The 22,867-nt window shown below is 46.8% G+C and overlaps 1 protein-coding gene across 2 annotated transcripts in view; it reads right to left on the reverse strand.

Moving 5' to 3' along the window:
* Positions 1–20,213, reverse strand: part of NEK7 (NIMA related kinase 7) — a 227,893-nt gene extending 207,680 nt beyond the window's left edge. For both annotated transcript variants that reach the window (XM_077452743.1, XM_077452742.1), the window contains exon 1: positions 20,071–20,213. The gene's annotated coding sequence lies outside the window, so the exon portion shown is untranslated. The remainder of the gene's footprint in view (positions 1–20,070) is intronic.
* Between the last annotated feature and the right edge of the window lie 2,654 nt (positions 20,214–22,867).

Consider the following 22,867-nt stretch of genomic DNA (forward strand, 5'->3'; position numbering starts at 1 on the left):
GGCCGCCTGCAAAAACTTGCGGCCGAAGCATGAATCTGAAGATGTGCCCACATCAACCTTGTAAAATTTGGTGAAAGTGTGTATGGATGACCAGATCGCCGCTTTACACACCTGCGAAATTAACACTTGATGCCGGAAAGCCCAGGAAGCACCAATTGCCCTGGTAGAATGCGTAGTGACAGGAAAGGGAGGCGCCCAACCCCTTATGGCATAAGCCTGAACCACAAACTATCTGATCCACGAGAAATGGTGGCCGACGAGAGAGCATCAAAAGGATCTCCTAATATTGATAATAAAAACTAATATTAATCTCCCTAATAATATTGTGGTTACAGTGGTTTCTGAAGCACCATATTTCGATGCCACGGGGGGCAGTGGCAGGGGTACCGGAGGAGTCACATTCCAAACCCCCTGAACAAACATACACACCAATGAGTGAGTCACCAATGGTCGCTGGAAAAAAAATAAATAAATAAATAAATAAGACAAAGCCGATATCTGCCCCTTAATGGTGCTTAATACAAGCTTCTGATCCACTCCTCGCTGCAAAAACAGCAGGATCCTGGAAACTGAATATGTACAAGGAAGCCACCCCATCTCCTCACACATGGAGATGTAGGCCTTCCACGTGCGATGATAAATCTTCCGGCAAGACTTTTGCGCCCTCAGCATAGTGGAAATTCGCGAAGCCAACAGCCCTGCCTTTAAAACCAGCAACGGTAAAGCAGGGTGGAGTATCGGACCTTGCGACAGAAGGTCCTTCTGCATCGGCAGTAGGGCTGCAACTAACGATTATTTTCATAAATCGATTAGTTGGCCGATTATTGTTTAGATCACCTTAAAAAATAAAAGTCTGTCAAATTGACGTTCATTTTCAACCACAGTGACTGAAAGAATTCTGTTTCCAAATTTTCCTTTCAGTGAATGTACAAAAGGTTTTTCATCTGAATATTCTCACTAGAAAATTGATCCGTGAGGCCAGCATAAGGCTGGGTTCACACCGCTGCGGCTGGGAGACCCGGATGTGATTCGCACCGCACTGCAGTGCAAATCACATCCGATCTCTGTGCGATGCGAGTTCAGCCATACAGATAGTATGGCTGAATTCGCATCGCACCTGCCGCAAACACGCACAGGACCCTTTTTTTGGTCCACAGCAGAATTGGATCGCATGGGTGTTCACACCATGCGATCCGATTCCTGTCCGAGTTTGCAGATCGCACTGCGATATGCAAACTGATCTGGGGGTGTCATTAAGGTTTCACTGACACTCCCAGCAGTCCGCATAGGGTATTGTGAACTGCCGGCGGGAGGCAAGCATCCCGCATCGCTCCAGTGTGAACCCAGCCTAAGGCTCAGTACACACCTATGCAGTTTTTGCAGTGCGTTTTGATTTTTGTGCACGCGATTTTACTTCAATTTACTTTTTTTGCATTTTTTTTTTTTTTTGGGCAGATTAAAAAACACAAATTGCTGCAAAAATACACTACATCCTTTTATGCAGCTTCTCCATTGAAGTATATTGAACCAAAAAAGGACCGCTTTGCGTTAAAAGTCCCTGACCCTTTCCAAATATGCAGTGGCTGAAAAAACACGTATATGAACTTGTCCCATAGGAAACCATGTAAATGAACTGTAGTGCGCTTCTACAAAAAGCACCAACAAACATAGATGTGAACCAGGTCTAAGACATTTAGTAACAATGGGGTTAAAAATACCAAAATTAGACCTTTATAGTACAAAAAAAAGCAGATAATCACTACTGGAAGGGGTTCATTTTTTTTTTTTTAACTGTAGAACAGTGAAAGTAATGTTTGTAGTAGTGATTATATTTTTGTACTATAAAGGGCCCATTTTATTTATTTTTTTAACCTCATTATGTTACTGGCCGATTAATCGATTATGAAAATAATAAATTGATTAGTTGTTTCAGCCCTAATTGGCAGCCACCAAGGAACATCCACCACTATTCTAGGCAATCAGAATCAACGGAAACCCCTTGGCCTCCACTCTGCGTAGCAGACGAGGCATAAATCAGGTTTGAAGAGAGGAGGGGGGGGGGGGGAGTGGGAAGAGAGGAAGGGGGGAGGGGAAGTGGGAAGAGAGTAAGGGGGGAGGGGAAGAGAAGGGGGGAGTGGGTGGGTGGAAAGAGAAGGGGGGAGGGGGGGGAGTGGGTGGGTGGAAAGAGAAGGGGGGGGGGGGGGGGGGAGTGGGTGGGTGGAAAGAGAAGGGGGGGGGGGGGGGGAGTGGGTGGGTGGAAAGAGAAGGGGGGGGGGGGGGAGTGGGTGGGTGGAAAGAGAAGGGGGGGGGGGGGGGGGGAGTGGGTGGGTGGAAAGAGAAGGGGGGGGGGGGGGGGAGGGGGGGGGTGGAAAGAGAAGGGGGGGGGGGGGGGGGGAGTGGGTGGGTGGAAAGAGAAGGGGGGGGGAGTGGGTGGGTGGAAAGAGAAGGGGGGGGGGGGAGTGGGTGGGTGGAAAGAGAAGGGGGGGGGGGGGAGTGGGTGGGTGGAAAGAGAAGGGGGGGGGGGGGGGAGTGGGTGGGTGGAAAGAGAAGGGGGGGGGAGTGGGTGGGTGGAAAGAGAAGGGGGGGGGAGTGGGTGGGTGGAAAGAGAAGGGGGGGGGGAGTGGGTGGGTGGAAAGAGAAGGGGGGGGAGTGGGTGGGTGGAAAGAGAAGGGGGGGGGAGTGGGTGGGTGGGTGGAAAGAGAAGGGGGGGGGAGTGGGTGGGTGGGTGGAAAGAGAAGGGGGGGGAGTGGGTGGGTGGGTGGAAAGAGAAGGGGGGGGAGTGGGTGGGTGGAAAGAGAAGGGGGGGGGAGTGGGTGGGTGGAAAGGGAAGGGGGGGGAGTGGGTGGGTGGGTGGAAAGAGAAGGGGGGGAGTGGGTGGGTGGAAAGAGAAGGGGGGGAGTGGGTGGGTGGAAAGAGAAGGGGGGGGAGTGGGTGGGTGGAAAGAGAAGGGGGGGTAGTGGGGGGTGGAAAGAGAAGGGGGGGGGAGTGGGGGGTGGAAAGAGAAGGGGGGGGGGAGTGGGGGGTGGAAAGAGAAGGGGGGGGAGTGGGTGTGTGGAAAGAGAAGGGGGGAGTGGGAAGAGAAGGGGGGGTGGAAAGAGAAGGGGGGGTGGAAAGAGAAGGGGGGGAGTGGGTGGGTGGAAAGAGAAGGGGGGGGAGTGGGTGGGTGGAAAGAGAAGGGGGGGAGTGGGTGGGTGGAAAGAGAAGGGGGGGTGGGAAGAGAAGGGGGGGTGGGGTTTTATTACCACTTTAAGGACCGGAAGGATTTGCCCCCTTAATGACCATTTGCGATACAGCACTGCTTCGCTTTAACCGTCAACTGTGTGGTCGTCCAACACAGTACCCAAACAAAATGTATGTCCTTTTTTTTCCTCCATAAATAGATCTCTCTTTTGGTGGTATATGATCACCTCTGTGGTTTTTATTTTTTTGAGCTATAAACCCCAAAAAATTATTTTAAGTCTAACAACAACAACATCTGCAACATTGCGGTGGACAGATCGGGACCACTGACATTTATACAGCGATCAGAGCTAAAAATAGCCACTAATTACTATATACGGTAAATGTCACTGGCAGGGAAGGGGTTAACACTAGAGGGCAACCAAGGGGTTAAGCATTCCCTAGGTGATGTGTTTATAACTATGGGGGCTGGACTGACTAGAGGAGAGAGATCCAGTGTTTGTTTTAGTCTTTGGGACTAAAACTAAAATGCCATTTTAGTCCTTTTTAGTCTTCTGCAATTTTTTTACTTTTAGTCGTATTTAGTCGACTATATCTCCAGTACATTTTAGTCGACTAAAATCTCAAGTACATTTCAGTAATTGCAATTTAGTTGTAGTCACAGTCTTTTGACTAAAATGCCATTTTGGTTTTAGTTTCATTTTAGTCGACAAATGTTTTAGTCAACTAAATTAACACTGGAGAGATCACTGTTCCTAATCACTAGGAACAGTAGATCTCACTCTACTCCCTTGACAGAACCGGGATCCGTTTGTTTACCCTGACAGATTCCCGCTCTGCCTGTCTCTGGAGCAACTGCGGGTGGCCGGCACCCCTGCTAGCGAAATCGTTTCATGCGCCCACCCACAGATCGCCATGTACAACTGCGGCAGCTGGTCCTTAACTAGTTATAGAGCAGATAAAGTGTTCCTCTTTAATTGTACCTAAAGGTATGCCTATAATAAGGCTTACCTTTAGGTACTGTAATTAATCGCCTAAACTAGCATAGTTTAGGAGATATTTACTGTATACAGCCTCCATTGGCACATGTGTACTGAAGTACCAGCCTGCTTGTGTCGTTTCTTCAGGGCCTGTGATGTAGAGCTGCACGATTCTGGCCAAAATGAGAATCATAATTGTTTTGCTTAGAATAAGCAACGTAAAACCTTTCACATTAACCACTTTCAGACCGGACCATTTTGCTGGTCAATGACCAGAGGTCTTTTTACAATTTGGCACTGCGCTGCTTTAACTGGTAATTGCGCGGTCATGCAATGTTGTACCCAAACAAAATTTGCGTCCTTTTTTTCCCACAAATAAAGCTTTCTTTTAAAAAGGTATTTGACTGACTCTGCGATTTTTATTTTTTGCGATATAAACGTAAAAAGACCGCAAATTTTGAAAAAAAATATTTTCTACTTTTTGTTATTAGAAAAATCCAATAAACTCAATTTTAGTCATACATTTAGGCCAAAATGTATTCAGCCACATGTCTTTGGTAAAAAAAAAAAAAAAAAAAAAAAGTCAATAAGTGTATATTTATTGGTTTGCGCAAAAGTTGTCACATCTACAAACTAAGGTACGTTTTCTGGAATTTACGCAGCTTTTAGTTTATGACTGCCTATCTCATTTCTTGAGGTGCTAAAATGGCAGGGCAGTACAAAACCCCCCCAAATGACCCCATTTTGGAAAGTAGACACCCTAAGGAAACTGATAAGGGGCATGTTGCGCCCATTGAATATTTTATTTTTTTGCCTCAAGCGATTGAATAATGACAAAAATTTTTTTTTTTTGTTTTTTTTTTGTTTTTTTTTTTTTTACACAAAGTTGTCACTAAATGATATTGCTCACACATGCCATGGTTATATGTGGAATTGTACCCCAAAATACATTCTGCTGCTTCTCCCGAGTACGGAGATACCACATGTGGTCGACTTTTTGGAAGCCTAGCCGCGTACGGGGCCCCGAAAACCAAGCACCGCCTTCAGGATTTCTAAGGGCATACATTTGTAATTTCACTCCTCACTACCTATCACAGTTTTGAAGGCCATAAAATGCCAAGATGGCACAAAACACCCACAAATGACCCCATTTTAGAAAGTAGACACCCCAAGCCATTTGCTGAGAGGCATGTTGAGTCCATGGAATATTTTATATTTTGCCACAAGTTGCGGGAAAATTACAAACTTTTTTTTTTTTTTTTTTTTCACAAAGTTGTCACTAAATGATATATTGCTCACACATGCTATGGGCATATGTGAAATGACACCCCAAAATAAATTCTGCTGCTTCTCCTGAGTACGGGGATACCACATGTGTGGGATTTTTTGGGAGCCTAGCCGCGTACGGGGCCCCGAAAACCAAGCACTGCCTTCAGGATTTCTAAGGGTGTAAATTTTTGATTTTACTCCTCACTACCTATCGCAGTTTTGAAGGCCATAAAATGCCAAGATGGCACAAACCCCCCCCCCCCCCAAATGACCCCATTTTGGAAAGTAGACACCCCTAAATTTAGGGGTACACTAGTGAGACTCACAGGTAAAAAAGCACCTAGGCCGTCAGCGACTGTATCAAAACGCTACAAAAAAAAAAAAAACTGTTAGCGATCGCAGGGATCAGGCCTGACTCTGCGAACGCTGCAGTTATGCGTGTTGTGTTTTGTAAGTGACAGTGATCGATCGATACTGCACTTGGGAGGGCTGGGCTGGGCTTGGCGGAGGGGCTAAACGCAGGTGCTAGCAGGTATCTGGGCTGATCCCGCTAACAATGCGTTTTGGGAAACCTAAACTGCTGGCGACACTAATATAGATCTGATCAGATACTATATTACTAAGGGAGGTGTATGCTTTGTGCGTGGGTGTTAGCGGTACTGGCACTAACCTGACGCTGCCTGGGGCGACGCAGACCTTATCTGACCCTCAAACTTATATCACCCGCCGGGTGATCAAGGGGTTAAACCTTTATTAGGTAATAAATGGCGGGTGCCCTGAAACTATAAAAAAATAACTAACCAACCAGTGTCACCTGTAACAGTTATATGGTGATCACTGGTGAAAGGGTTAACTAGGGGGCAATCAGGGGGCTTTATGCGGTAGTATATGGGGGTCCCTGGCGCTATAAAAAGCTGTGGCGAACCTAAATACCTACCTGCCTAACTAGCGTCACCTGTGACACTAATACAGCGATCAGAAAAACGATCACTTATTAGGCTGGGTTCACACTGGAGCGATGCGGGAACGCCACGAATCCGCGGCGGGTTCCCGCATCACACTGCCCTATGCGAACTGCTGGGAGTGTCAGTGAAATGTTAATGACACCCCCAAATCAGTCCGCATATCGCAGTGCGATCTGCAAACTCGGACAGGAATCGGATCGCATGGTGTGAACACCCATGCGATCCGATTCTGCTGCAGACCAAAAAAAAGGGTCCCGTGCGAGGGTGCGGCGGGTGCGATGCGAATTCAGCCATACTATCTGTATGGCTGAACTCGAATCGCACAGAGATCGGATGCGATTTGCACTGCAGTGCGAATCACGTCCGTTCTCATAAACCGCTGCAATGTGAACCCAGCCTTAGTGACACTGGCGACGGGGGTTAAACCTTTATTGGGGGGTTAGGGGGGTACCCTAGAACTAAAAGGGGGCTAACCCTAACTGCCCTAACAGTTATTACAGTCACAAATGACACCAATGCAAAAAAAAATGCAATTGGTGTCACTGTGACTGGGGGTGCAGGGGTGATGGGGGGGGGGTGAGAGTGCGCCTGGCATGTTCTACTGTATTGTGTAGTGTTGGTGCAACTCACCGATCCTCTCTCCTCGGTGCCGGAACGAAAAATACCGACACGGAGGAGAGGTTACATCACTTCCTCTGCCTGCGTTTACATTACAGGAGAGGAAGTGATGTCACGCTGCACTTCCATTCGTCAGGAGCGATCGCAAGGGGGTGGCCATGAACGATCGCGGATCGCTCCTGAACGGATTCCGACCGCCGCTGTTACCGGGGGGGCGATCGGGCCCCGGGACTTACAGGTACGCCCATATGCCTGCCCGTGCCATTCTGTCGACGTACATCGTCGTGCGGCGGTCGGCAACTGGTTAAACAAAAAATGTATAAATAAAAAAATAAAAAAATGGGTAGACTTTACTGGTTACTTTTTTTTTTTTTTTTTTTTAATTCATAAAAAAAAAAAAAAAATTTTTTTAAAGACCGCTGCACAAATACAGTGACATAAAATATTGCAACAACCACCGTTTTATTCTATAGGGTGTCTACTAAAACATATACCGTATTTAATCGGCGTATAACACGCACTTTTTTCCCCTTAAAATCGCGGGTGCGTGTTATACGCCGATCCCCCGGGATTTCCGCACAATTTTTAGGCTCTGGGCGGCTTGCAGCCGTCTTCGGCCCTTATCGCGGCTTTCTCGCGCCTTTCGGCCCGCCTTCGGCCATACTCGGCAGCTTTTGGGCCGCAGAGAAGGAGCGAGAGCGGCCGAAAGCCGTGAGTACTTCCGGGCGCCGCCGAGATACACAGGACATCTCGGCAGCGCCATTTTTAAAAACAAAAGCTGACTCACTGAGGGAACAACGATGCACAAGGCTGCAATGACGGACAAACTGTATGATGGACAGGCTGCATGTGACACTGACAAGGCTGCATTGATGGGCATTTAAATGTAAGTTTTTTTTTCCCTTAAATTTCCCTCCTAAAAGTTTTTTTCCTTAACCACTTCAATGCAGGGCACTTAAACACCTTCCTGCCCAGACCAATTTTGAGCTTTCAGCGCTGTCGCACTTTGAATGACAATTGCACAGTCATGCTACACTGTACCCAAATGAAATTTTTATCATTTTTTTTCCCACAAATAGAGCTTTCTTTTGGTGGCATTTGATCACCTCTACGGTTTTTATTTTTTGCGCTACAAATAAATACCGAAAATTTTGAAAAAAATGTTTTTTTTGTTTCAGTTTCAAAACTTTGTAAATAAGTACGTTTTCTCCTTCACTGATGGGGCTACACTGATGGGCACTGATAAGGCGGCACTGATGGGCACCAATGAAGTGGCACTGATGAGGCGGCACTGATGAGCGGCACAGGGGCACCAATGAAGTGGCACTGATGAGGTGGCACTCAGAGGCGGCACAGGTGGGCACTCAGAGGCGGCACAGGTGTTATACTGTACTAATGGATGCCAATCAGTGCCAAACAATAATGCATGCCAATCAGTGATGCCCATTGTGGGCACTGATTGGCATCCATTATGGGCACTGATTGGCATCCATTATGGGCACTGATTGGCATCCCTGGTGGTCTAGGGAGGATTACCTTTTCCCTGGTGGTCTGGTGGCGTCCCTGGTGGTCCAGTGTGGGCATCCTTGGGGGGGCTGTGCTGATAATCGATCAGCACAGACCCCCCCCCCTGTCAGAGGAGCAGCCGATCGGCTCTCCTCTACTCGCGTCTGACAGACGCGAGTGAGGAAAAGCCGATCACCGGCTCTTCCCATTTACACTGTGATCAGCCGTGATTGGACACGGCTGATCACGTGGTAAAGAGTCTCCGTCGGAGACTCTTTACCGAGATCATAGTTGCCGGGTGTCAGACTGACACCCCGCAACAACGATTGCCGCGATGCGCGCCCCCGGGGGCGCGCAGCGGCTCATAATCCTGATCACATCATATGACGTCCGATCAGGATTATGAAACCACTTTGCCACCGTCAATTGCCTATAGGGCGGGCGGCAAGTGGTTAAAATTCCCTACTAAACTTGGGGTGCGTGTTATACGCCAAGAAATACGGTATATGTTTAGGGGTTCTAAGTAATTTTCTAGCAAAAAAAAAAAAAGATTTTACCTTGAAACCAACAAATGTCAGAAAAAGGTTTAGTGTTTAACCACCTCCCGCCCTATAGCCGAATGACGGCCGTAGAGTGGGCGCTTTCGTCCGGGTGGCCGTCCTTGGACGTCCTTGTGTTTACTTCCGCAATGCACGCCGCCGCGGGCGCGCATCGCGGACGTTTTTTGCTCGCCGTGTCTCCCGGAGACAGGCAAACACAGATCGCTGTGAACGGCCAATCAAAGCGGCCGTTCACAGCGCGATCGCAGCTGCCAATGGGAGATGATCTCAAATGTAAACATATGAGATCATCTCCCATTGCCGTGTCTCTCCCTCCTCACACAGAGACAGTGTGTGCAGAGAGAGAGGATCTGTGAGTGAAATTTTTTACTGTGAATAAAATCTGTCAGCCCCAGTGCCATCTGCCAGTGCCATCTGCCAGTGCCATCTGCCAGTGCCATGTGGCGCCAGTGCCATCTGCCAGCCCCATTTGCCAGAGCAAATAGCCAGCGCCATCTGCCAGTGCCAGCCCCAGTGCCATCTGCCAGTGCCACAACAGCGTCACCTGTGATCAGTGCCATCTGCCAGATCAGCGTCACCTGTGATCAGTGCCATCTGCCAGATCAGCGTCACCTGTGATCAGTGCCATCTGCCAGATCAGCGTCACCTGTGATCAGTGCCATCTGTGATCAATAAAAATGTCACAAAGATTATATTCAGCTGAGGAGGCATATGATATTCTTGCAGCCGACTAGAGCAACGGGGAGGTTTCCGCTTCGGATTCCTCCTCATATTCAGATTGTGAGTCTGACGTGGACTACGAGCCTGTCCTCAGCAGCGGTACCATGACAGCCTCAGAGGAGGAAGATGATAGTCTGCCCGTCAGACGAAGGCGTACTGGTGAGGAAGCGGTACCATCCACCAGCACCGCAGAGCCATCCACCGGCAACCCAGTGCCATCCACCGGCACCACAGTACCTCGGCAAAGGCCAAGTACCAGTGTGTAAACTCGGCCCCAAAGGGTTAGGTCCCATGCCAGCCTTCCCTATTCCCTCCAAAACCCCTTGTGGCTTCCTCCTAACTCAAGAGAAGCTAACGTTCCCCCTTTCACTGCCAACCCAGGAGTCCAGGTGGACACACAATTTTTCCCTGATGGACTTTTTCCACCTAATTTTTACAGAGGACATGCTTGAATCCATTGTGGTCCAGTCCAACCTATATGCCCAACAATTTATTGAAACCAACCCAACGTCCTCTTATGCCCATCCCTACGAGTGGAGAGCCCTAACAGTGGAGGAGTTTAAAAAATTTTTGGGCCTCACATTTTGTATGGGACTAAACAATAAAAATGAAATATGTGCATATTGGTCATCCCGCCCCATCTATCACATGCCCATCTTTTCCTCAATGCCCCGGACCAGATATCTCATGATAATGAGATTCCTACACTTTGACAATACCCAGTGCCTTCCCCGGAATGACCCAAATTTTGATAAACTTTACAAAATTCGGCCGCTAATAAATTATTTTTCTGAGATCTTCCCCCAGTTGTTTACCCCAGACCAACACATATGTGTGGATGAGTCCCTGATCAAAGTTTTAGGCAGGCTGGGCCTAAAGCAATTTATTCCCTCCAAAAGGGCCCGCTATGGGGTGAATATGTATAAATTGTGTGATCGAGCCACAGGGTATACATATTACTTCATGGTATACGAAGGGAAGGACACCCAGCTACATCCCCCTAATTGCCCCGAATACATCGGATCGAGTGGGAAAGTTGTTTGGGAACTCATAAACCCACTCCTGGAGAAAGGCTACCATCTTTATGTGGATAATTTTTATACAAGTTTAACCCTGTTCCGCAACCTCCATAGAAAGCAAACTCCAGCATGTGGCACCCTAAGAACGAAGCGGAAGGGCTTTCCTCAAAGCCTCGACAACAAAAGGTTAAGAAAAGGCGAAGCGGCGAGTTTACGGAACAAAGAAATTTTGGCTGTGAAGTGGAGGGACAGAAGGGATGTGTACATGCTTTCTTCGATCCACAACAACACTGTTGAGATCACCAGGAGGGATGGCCCAATACAAAAACCCACTTGTATCCATGAGTACAACATGTTCATGGGGGGGTGTCGACTTGAACGACCAGATGTTCGAACCCTACCTTGCCACGAGAAGAACATACAAGTGGTATAAAAAAAATTTCAATTTATTTCTTTAATTTGGTCATATACAACACGTATGTAATCTATCGTAAATCCACAGAAAGACCCATACCCTTCCTTGGCTACCAGGAGGAAATCGTCACTGCCCTTCTATACCCCAACGGCCCACCACAAAACATTCGATCCGATGTAATTAGACTCTCTGAACTCCACTTTCCTGATAAAATCCCTCCCAGACCAAAAGGCCGAAGACATCAGAAAAAATGTCGGTGTGCAGCAAACGAGGATTGAGAAGAGACACCACTTATTGTGCCCAATGCCCTTCCCAACCAGGCCTCTGCATAGGTGACTGTTTCCGCCGTTACCATACTTCACTAATAATTCACTGAAGTATGGTAACCATAACTCTCACTTCCTGCGATTTACCTTCACACCCCTTATGCCTCTGCTTGCTCTGTAACTGACCCTGGCTTGTTATTCGACCACACTTCTGCCTACTGATTCTGTACATACCTCTGCCTGATCTGGAACTGACCCTGGACTGTTTGACCATGCCTTTTGCCTGCCTCTTGGACTGATCTTGTACCCTCTCAGTGGACTAGTGGGATTCATAACAGGGGTCTCACATATGTGAGGGGCTCCAGAATAGTTTTTTTTTGGATGAAGAAGACAATTTCCTTTGTTTTCTCATTCCTAGATTAGGGTCTGGAGACTCGGAGGCTTCAAAGAGATCTGGGTGGGAGAAGCCTCTACCCCTATCCCCATTCTGTCCTGAACAAGGCCCTACACCATCATGCCTCTGCCTGTCGCATGAACTGACCACACCACATGGATGGACCATGTTCCTGCCTACTACCAGGACCAATATTTTGGCAATGCTGACGATCTCTGCCTGCACTGACCTTGGACTGTATATGGACAGTATGCCTGCCTGCTGCCTATATTGACTATGGACAGTATACCTGCCTGTTGCCTGGAAAATTGTGTTCACTTTTGCTGACCAAGTCCCTGCCTGCTGCCTGGACCAGTGCCATCATCCCGTGGACAACTACGCTGCTAAAACCACAGGTAATCTTTTGTTTACTCTTTTCTCAGCAGAATGTATTTTGGGGTGTAATTCTTGGTATGTGCATGCTATGTGTCCCTGGAGCTCTGTATGTGGCCAAGCTGTGTAAAAGTCTCACACATTTGGTATTGCCATACTCAGGAGGAGTAGCAGAACGTATTTTGGGGTGTCATTTTTGCTATGTACATGCTATGTGTTGGAAATATCTTATAAATGGAAAACTTTGCGTAAAAAAAAAAAAAAAAAAATGCGTTTTAATTTTTTTCCACATTTTACTGAAACTTCTGGAAAAAAAATAAACCATTCAAAAGACTTAATATGCCTCATAGATTATACATTGGGGTGTTAGCTTTCCAAAATGGGGTCACTTTGTGGGCATTTCAATTGTCCTGGTGCTCCAGGGCCTTCAAAAATGTAATAGGTGGTTGAGAAATGAGATGTGTAATTTATGCTCCTAGAATGCCTGATGGTGCTATTTCAATATTGGGCCTCTGTATGTGGCCAGGCTGTGCAAAAGTCTCACACATTTGGTATCGTAATACTCAGAAGGAGTAGCAGAACGTATTTTGGGGTGTCATTTGTGGTATACACATGCCATGTGAGAGAAATAACCTATTACATTGAAAATTTTGTGAGAAAAAAAAAAAATCTTCATTTTGCAAAGAATTGTGGGAAAAAGATGACAACATCAAAAACCTCACCATGCATCTTAGTAAATACCTTGGAATGTCTACTTTCCAAAAAGGGGTCATTTGGGGGGGTATTTGTACTTTCCTGGCTTGTTCTGGTCGCAAGAAATGAGATAGGTCACCAGTACATCAGGTGTGATCAATTTTTTATGATTCGCACCACAGCTTGTAGACTCTCTAACTTTCACAAAGACCAAATAATATCCACTAATTTGGGTTATTTTTAACAAAGATATGTAGCAGTATAAATTGTGGTCAAAATTTATGAAAAAAAAAAATTATAATTTGCTAAATTTTATCACAGAAACAAAGAAATATGCGTTTTTTTTCAAAATTTTCGGTCTTTTTTCATTTATAGCGCAAAAAATAAAAACCCCAGAGGTGATCAAATACCACCAAAAGAAAGCTCTATTTGTGGGAAAAAAAGGACACAAAATTCATTTGGGTACAGTGTTGCATGACTGAGTAATTGTCATTCAAAGTGTGAGAGCACCAAAAGCTGAAAAATGGTCTGGGCAGGAAGGGTGTTTAAGTGCCCAGTAAGCAAGTGGTTAAAGTGGAGTTCCAGGCTTATTAAAGGTCAGCAGCTACAAAAAAATAAATAAAAAAAAATAAAAAAGTGTAGTTGCTGACAGACACATAAACAGACACTAACCTGTTTCATGGTCCAGCGAAGCGGCTTAACAGGGTGTCGATCCTCTCCCCCAGCACCTCCATTGCCACTCTGGGCACCTGGCCGTGACAGCTTTTGGCTTCACGGCTGGGCATGCGCGAGTCCCGCTGTGCTCCCTGAGCGGATAGACTATCTCCTGGGACCTGTCACATGTCCCAGGAGATCGCCTAGAAGGAGGGGCCGCCTAAGGCGAAAGGAGGAGTCGCCTTGGCGGTCCCTGGGGGGGGGGGGGGGGGGAAGCGGGACAGGAAATCCCCCTCCTAACGAAGCCCCTACTTCACCCCCAAAAAATTACATGCCAAAATGTGCATGTAGGGGGCGAAGAGTGCTTAAAGCGGAAGTTCCATTTTTGGGTAGAACTCCGCTTTAAGTGGTTAAACTTTTTTCACGTACACACAAAGTGTATTCCTTTGACAAAATTGTTACAACGTTTATACTCAAGTTCAACGGATACAGAATGTTTTGATTCTTGGCAGACTGCCCGGTTTTTCTCTTCCTTTCTTTTGAGGGCTGCGGCTTGAGAAGAGAAAATTCTTTGCATAGAAAAGAATTGTTAAACACTTTAGTCAAGATCGCGATAACATATCTTGTCGATTAATTGTGCAGCTCTAGTGTGATGTGACCAATGGCTCCTGTGTGCTGGAGTAACGTAATCGCGGCTCCGGCCAATCAGAGCTGGAAACCGCGATGCATACCAACTATCTCATTATGCAGCTTTTTATTTTATTTTTTAGGTTTACAGCCTCTTTAATAAACCTGCAACAGCACCGCCACTGCTTGCTATGTCAGGATTCTAAAGATAAACATAGGATAGATGCTGAAGAACAGAATTATGGTATACCAGCACTTAGACCGCTACATAAAAAGCAACCAACATATAAGCAATATTACGCAATGCATTTAAGCATTGAGAGGAAGGCAACAATAATAAATAGCCACCAACTTCTCAAGAAAAACCCAATACTATAAAGGTGGCTAAACATAAGCATTAACTACAGGTTGCAAAAACTGTGTGGTCAAAACTGGATTCAGCCTAAATAATTGACATAAATATTTATCTATTCTTATAGTCCGTTAATCTAAGCGCTGATAAGGTTGATGGTGGTGATATAATAACAATGTTAGCTATATAAACATGATGCTTAAAGTGTTACTACCCTCCCCCCCCCCCCCCCGTGCCGACAGCTTATACATTTTTACAATAAATTGTTGCCACTATATACCTTTTTGGCTAATCTGTATACCACGGTCAGTGATAAACTGCAGTTTCTCCAGTGCTGAGAGTTCAGGTAGGAGGAGATTTCCACTGCAGCCTGTATACACGCCCACATGTGTGATACCAATATCATGTGGCTAGCTCTGAGAACAATTAAATGTTCTCTCCAGCATGAAAAAGACAACTGAGCATGTGCAGGTTGGCTACCTTGCCTGTGTTAGCTGTCTTCCCCCAGATAGACAGTGCAGGAGGGAAGGATCTGTGCATACAGGATAAAACAACCTTTTTACACAACGCAGAAGATTAACCCTTTAAGTTCCACAGTGAGTATAAAAATAAAGCATGCTTTGCTGCATATAGATTTTCACTAGGGATGCACCAAATGGGTTTTTTGGTGCCGAAACCGATACCGAAAATGAAAAATACACTAGGCCGAAAACCGAAACCGATACCGAAACAGCACCGATACCGAAAATGACTGTTTTTAAAAAATATTTTTATACAGGAGATGGTCAGAGACAGGGGACGTGGTACAGGAGATGGTCAGAGACAGGGGACGTGGTACAGGAGATGGTCAGAGACAGGGGACGTGGTACAGGAGATGGTCAGAGACAGGGGACGTGGTACAGGAGATGGTCAGAAATTGCACACATGATACAATTGATACAATGCAGCCAGCCAGTGTCCCCCGTTGCAGCCAGCCAGTGTCCCCTCACAGAGCAGCCAGCCAGTGTCCCCTCACAGAGCAGCCAGCCAGTGTCCCCTCACAGAGCAGCCAGCCAGTGTCCCCTCACAGAGCAGCCAGCCAGTGTCCCCTCTAATAGCAGCCAGTGTGTCCCCTCTAATAGCAGCCAGTGTGTCCCCTCTAATAGCAGCCAGTGTCCCCTCATAGCAGCTAACCTGTGAAGAGAAGAGGAGGAGAGTCGCCTCCGTCGCCTGTTTGATCACAGCAGGGGAACATCACAGCTTTTAGTTCAATAGCTGTGTGTTCCCAGCCGCGCGCCGTCACGTACAGCCCCTCCCCCTTGTCAGGGCACTTTGATAGACAGATCATCCGTCCAATCCTACGGGTGATCTGTCTATCAAAGTGCCCTGACAAGGGGGAGGGGCTGTACGTGATGGCGCGTGGCCAGGAACGCACAGCTATTGAACTGAAAGCTGTGATGTTCCCGCGCTGTGATCAAACAGGTGGCGGAGACGGCTCTCCCACACTATATAGATATAGCTTTTCATGATGGGCGCACCAGGGGCGGGGGGGGCGGAGCCCTGCCCCCTCCCCTGGCCCCGCCCCATTTTCGGCTCCATTATCGGCCGTTTTTCTCTTTCGGCAAATTGCCGAAAAGGGCATTTTCGGCCGATATGTTTCGGCGGCCGAAATTTCGGTGCATCCCTAATTTTCACTGTTGTGGGTTTACTAACTCTTTAAAGCGGAGTTCCATCCCAAAAAAAAAAAAAAAAAAAAAAAAAAAAAAAGGAACTCCCGCTTTAAGCACTCCTCGCCCCCTTACATGCAACATTTGGCATGTAATTTTTTTTTTTTGGGGGGGGGGGAGTGGGGACTTCCTGTCCCACTTCCTCCTTCCGCCCAGGGACCACCAAGGGACCAAAGAGTGGCAATGGAGGCACCGGCAGAGAGGAGGGGAAGAGGAGCGACCCTCCATTCGGCTGCATCGCTGCACCATGGAACAGGTAAGCGTCTGTTTATTAAAAGTCAGCAACTACACTTTTTGTAGCTGCTGACTTTTAACATAAAAAGCCTGGAACTCCACTTTAAATAAGCAAAGATCTCATTTATTTTAGAGGTCGATCGATATATCGGCCGATATTTGCCGTTTTTTAATTAATCGGCATCGGCCGATTGTGCTGATAAAAAGGCCGATTTAGAACAGCGGACTTGGAAATGACTTCTGTAATAGAAGTCAGTGCAAGTTTCATAGTTACATAGTTAGTAAGGTTGAATAAAGACACCAGTCCATCCAGTTCAACCTGAGTGAGTGTCTACAATAGACCCCATCCCTGTACATTGCACACTCACATTGGTCCCTACCCTCAATGCGCCCACAATCCAAGGTCCCCATTCATATACTAGGGCCAATTTTGGACAGAGGCCAATTAACCTACCTGCGTGTCTTTGGATTGTGGGAGGAAACCGGAGTACCCGGAGGAAACCCACGCAGGCACAGGGAGAACATGCAAACTCCAGGCAGGTAGTGTCGTGGTTGGGATTTGAACCAGCGACCCTTCTTACTGCTAGGTGAGAGTGCTAACCACTACACCACTGTGCCGCCTGAGTCGTCATAGAAACGTCTTCCTCCTTTCTGGGCAGGCTGCCAAGAAAAGAACAAAAAGATACAATGTTTACACTTCAATGAATGAAATCATCTCAGTGTGTAGAAGTTCTCAGTTTAACCATTTAAAGCGGTTCTGCACTCATAATAAAACATTTGCCCATTCTGTTGCCTCTAGACCATATATTTGATAATGCCACCTGTTTTTTTTTTTTTTTATTCATCTACCTTTTGTAATCCGTAGTAGTTTATTTTCATCCCCTGCGGCGACGGGCGGTCTCTTGCGGGGATCAGCATCATTTCCTGCTGAAGCCCGCACTGTCTCCTGGGATCTCGCTCAAGTAATCCCAGGAGACATTGCGGCTAATGCACCCGACATCTCGCAAGATTTCGGCTAATACAGCCGACATCTCGCGTGATTTCGGCTATTACAGCCGAAATCTCGCAAGATCTCGGCTGTAATAGCCAAAATCTCGCGAGATGTCGGGTGCATTAGCCGCAACGTCTCCTGGGATTACTTGAGCGAGATCCCAGGAGACAGTGCGGGCTTCAGCAGGAAATGATGCTGATCCCCGCAAGAGACCGCCCATCGCCGCAGGGGATGAAAATAAACTACTACGGATTACAAAAGGTAGATGAATAAAAAAAATAAAAAAAACAGGTGGCATTATCAAATATATGGTCTAGAGGCAACAGAATGGGCAAATGTTTTATTATGAGTGCAGAACCGCTTTAAAGACTAAATCTTTTTAGACACTTGTTGCTTACAAGTAAAAATCCTGTATTTTCTGCCAGAAAATCACTTAGACCCCTCCAAAAATTATATATATTTTTTTTAGCAGAGATCCTAGGGAATAAAATGGTGGTTGTTGCAATATTTTATGTCACACGGCATTTGCACAGAGGTCTTCAAATGCATTTTTTTGGGAAAAAAAACACACTATTTAAAAAAAAAAAAAAAAATTTAAAGACAGTAAAGTTAGCCCATTTTTTTTTTCGTCCAAAAGTTTTGACTACCGTTTTTTTTTTAATCTAAATCATACATACAAGTAAACTGATTGGAGGTTTGTTTTGTTTAATAAATGTTTAAATGTAAGACATTTTCTGTATCACTTATGAAGGCTGCTTTCACACTGGAGCGGGCAGGCGTTGATGGTAAAACGCTGCAAGTTTTAGCGGCTCTTTACCATCATTTTAGCGGCGCTATTTGGCTGCTAGTGGGGCACATAAAACCCAGCTAGCGGCCGAGGAAGAGGTTAAATGCGCCCGTGAAGCACCGCTGCCAAATCGCATTGCATGCGCTTCGGCAGTGGTGCCCATTCATATCAATGGGCAGGAGTGGTGGAGGAGCGGTATACACCACTCCAAACGTGCTGCTTGCAGGACTTTTTTTAAGATCCTGCCAGCACATCGACTTAGTCACCTGACAAGTCTTGCTCCGTTCTGTACTATGGAACCGTTTTAATAGGAGCGACTCAAGTCGCTCCGACTTAGAAAAAGGTTCCTGTACTATTTTTGGGGCGACTTCAGGCGACTTGCATTGACTTCTATACAGTCGTCGTTTTGCAAGTCGCTGCTGAAGTCGTGTGCAGGTCACGTCTGTGAGTCGCGCTGCAAGTCGTGTCGCCCCTGTGTGAACGGGCACTCAGTGTGAAAGCACTCTGTCTTTCACACAGACTGCAGGGGAGCCATTTTGCAGGCACTTTACAGGCGCTATTTTTAGCCCAAAAGCGCTTGAAAAATGTCCCAGTGGGAAAGGTGTGTTAGATTTTATGAGATCAAGGGGGATAAAAAAATAAAAAATAAAATAAAATAAAAAAATCGGCCTAACGTATCGGCCCAAAAAAAAAAAAAAAAAAAAAAAAAAAAAAAAAAAAAAAAAAAAATCGGCATCATATAATCGGTGTCATGATTTCTAAATATCGGCATCGGCCAGAGAAAAACCCATATTGGTCGACCTCTAATTTATTTACAATGAAAGTAGAAATGCCAACATAAAAACACCAAGGCTGCTTTCACACGGGCGGGCATCGACGGAAAAATGCCACTAGTTTTAGTGGCAGGGCCCCCCCCCCCCATCATGTCAGTATCAGAGCAGAGCTGGGCCCCACCACGCCAGTACCAGAGCACCGCAGGCAGGGGCCCCACCGCGCCAGTACCAGAGCACAGCAGGCAGGGGCCCCACCGCGCCAGTACCAGAGCAGGCAGGGGCCCCACCGCGCCAGTACCAGAGCAGGCAGGGGCCCCACCGCGCCAGTACCAGAGCAGGCAGGGGCCCCACCGCGCCAGTACCAGAGCAGGCAGGGGCCCCATCATGCCAGTATCAGAGCACAGCAGGCAGGGGCCCCATCATGCCAGTATAATAGCACAGCAGGCAGGGGCCCCATCATGCCAGTATAAGAGCACAGCAGACAGGGGCCCCATCATGCCAGTATAAGAGCACAGCAGACAGGGGCCGCATCATGCCAGTATAAGAGCACAGCAGACAGGGGCCGCATCATGCCAGTTTAAGAGCACAGCAGACAGGGGCCGCATCATGCCAGTATTAGAGCACAGCAGACAGGGGCCGCATCATGCCAGTATTAGAGCACAGCAGACAGGGGCCGCATCATGCCAGTATTAGAGCACAGCAGACAGGGGCCCCCAGCATGCCAGTATCAGAGCACAGCAGACAGGGGCCCCATCGTCACAGAGCACACTCCGGGTGGTCAGGGTGACAGGACAAGGCCAGGTACACACAGGGCTCTCCCCCTCCCCGGTGTGTGGTCAGGGAGTTCTCTCATTCTCCTGGGAGACCGCACACACAACATGCGTAATGATGACAGAGTCTCCGCACAAACTTCCAGGAAGCTTTCTTCCTTCTCCACTACCACACGGCTCACAACTGCAGAACAAGTACGAGGCAGGCCCGGCTCTCACCTGTACAGACCGCCGCCGCCCCGGGCTGTCCAATCACCGCACGTACACACCGTCCGGCCACCTGTACCGCGGGCCGCACAACTCCTCACAGCGGAGCGCGGCCTCCTACTGACGGCCACGGCATCCCAGCATGCGCAGCGTCCGAGGGGGGGCGGAGCTGAGAGGCAAGTGAGCGGTGACTCTGTTGGAATGTGGAGCCGTGCACGATGTGAGAGGAGAGTGAGCGGAACTTTTACACTGCACACACCTGCGCTTCACTACAACGATAGCATTACAGCACAGAGGAACATATCGCCGCCGCTCCGTGTATTAGAGCCCGGCTCCTTTTTTTTTTTTTGGTCATTGAAACCATGGCTTCATTGGTGCCTCTCCGGATTTCGGTGCGGCTCGGGTCACGTGTCCCGTAGAGCGCTGAGCACAGACTGCGGTCAGGTGACGTCGGGCAGCGGGAGAGCTTCTGTGTCTCTGAGGGGTCGCCTTGTCCCGGCTGTGTGTGTGACTGGCAGTAGATATGGGACCCCCTGGAGTTCAAGCTAGTCAGCCTGTCCTGGAAATAATGTGTCTGGGCCAGGTCCTAGCCTTTTTTCTGATTTTGCATTCTTTGCACACAAATTACAATTTTCGAAAATAGTAAAAGGGTATTCCTGTGCCAACACAAATGGTAGAAGCTGGCGTACTGCTGCACACACCGAGGGGAATATCTGAGCCCAAAAGAAAAATTGGTAAAAGAAGTAGTGATGCGCTGTACTAGAAGATTAATATGCTGCTAAAGGTAGTTACACAAAGGTATACAGTATACACGGCAGAGAGGAATACATGCTGTGCAAAAGTGCCTGAGAAGTACTAAAATGATAGTGACAAATGAGAAGTTATGATGAATAATTGTCAGCTCCTATAGTCAAGAAGTGTAGTTTTAGAAAAAATGTAGAACTATCACATAAACAAAATAAATACAAAATAGAAGTGTCCATAAACCTTACTATATTGCTTGTAAGCTTAAAGTGGTTGTAAACCCTTACAAACCACTTTGACCTACAGGTAAACCTAGATTAAGGCTTACCTGTAGGTCCAAGAAATATCTCCTAAACCGTGTATTTGCCGAAAGACAGGTACTGAGCGCGCCGCTATCAACGGCGATATGCCGCGAGTGGCGGCTCCTGTGCACATGCGCGGGAGTGACGTCATCGTGCCTTCGTCGAATGACAGCGGCGGAGCAGCGAGACCCACAGAGAAAATGAATGCTCCGGACTACAGGGGACAGCGGTGACATCGCTGGCTCCTGTGTCAGGTAAGTGACACATAATGGACTACTATGCGATGCATAGAAGTCCATTATGCTTTACCTTTGCAGGGAATCAAAGAGGAAGTAAACTCATCAGGGTTTACTTCCTCTTTAAAAGGTATACAATAAACGCAAAATATAAGTGCAAATGGCGCAAATAATGATAGCTGCCAAATATTAGTGCATAAACACCAAGTGCTCGTCTCCCAAGTGAAAATACAGAAAGAAAAATGAAAAAAATATATAAAAAATGTCGCACCGTACTAGACGGTGAATGCGCAAAATAGTGTCCACAAATGTTCTTTCAACACCAAGAAATACTAATGGTGCAATATAACGTGATCCTGTGGATCCAAAAAATAAAGTGCGGGTGCTGGTAAACACAATTCGGTAAAGTGCTACTAGGTGATAGATGAACTATGCGTTCCTCCGTGCTGGTTAACCCTTTCATGACTAAGCCTATTTTTGACATTTGGTGTTTACAAGTTAAAATCCGTATTTTTTGCTAGAAAATTACTTGGAACCACTAAACATTATATATATATATATATATATATATATATATATATATATATATATATATATTAGCAGAGAATCTAGAGAATAAAATGGCAATTGCAATATTTTATGTCACACGGTATTTGCGCAGCGGTATTTTAAACGCAACTTTTTGGGAAAAGGGACACTTTCATGAATTAAAAAAAAATTAAACAGTAAAATTAGCCCAATTTTTTTGTATAATGTGAAAGATAATGTTCCGCCGAGTAAATAGATACCAAACATGTCACGCTTTATAACTGCACGCTCTAGTCGAATGACGACAAACTATGGTACCTAAAAATCTCAATAGGCGGCGATTTAAAAAAAAAATTCCAGTTACCAGCTTAGAGTTACAGAGGAGGTTTAGTTCAAGAATTATTACTCTTGCTCTGACGATCACGGCGATACCGCACATGTGTGATTTGAACACCGTTTACATATGGGGGCGCGACTTCCATATGCGTTTTCTTTGCTGCGCAAACTCACGGGGGCGCTTTAAAAAAAAATGTCTTATTTTATTTATTTTAATATTAATACATTTTTTATTAAATTTTTTTGATCACTTTTTTTGCTGTCACAAAGAATGTAAACATCCCTGTGACAGTAATAGCTGGTGACAGGTACTCTTTATGGAGGGATCGGGGGTCACACTTCATTCCAGTCCCTCCCTAGCAGCCAGAAGTAGTGGATTGGTCATCCATGCTCTCGATTGAACGGGAGCCCCGGTAAGAGCGGTGGGAGGGGGCGTCCCCTCCCGCTCCTCCGGCATAACAGCAGAGTGGCTTTGTTATGACTGGAAAGCCGATCGCCCGCTCTGAAAAACAATACCAGGATGATGCCTGCAGCTGCGGGCATCATCCCGGTATAACCCTCGGAAGCCAAGTATGTACATCTGCGTACGCTCGGCAGGAAGGGGTTAAATATATGGGTGTCCCCTTACCTTACTGCTGTAAGGTAACAGCATATAATTATATG

The sequence above is a fragment of the Lithobates pipiens genome, unplaced genomic scaffold (genome assembly GCF_037356315.1).
Source record: "Lithobates pipiens isolate NorthernLeopardFrog02 unplaced genomic scaffold, aLitPip1_a1.2 Scaffold_23, whole genome shotgun sequence".
NCBI classification, from domain to species: Eukaryota; Metazoa; Chordata; class Amphibia; order Anura; family Ranidae; genus Lithobates; species Lithobates pipiens.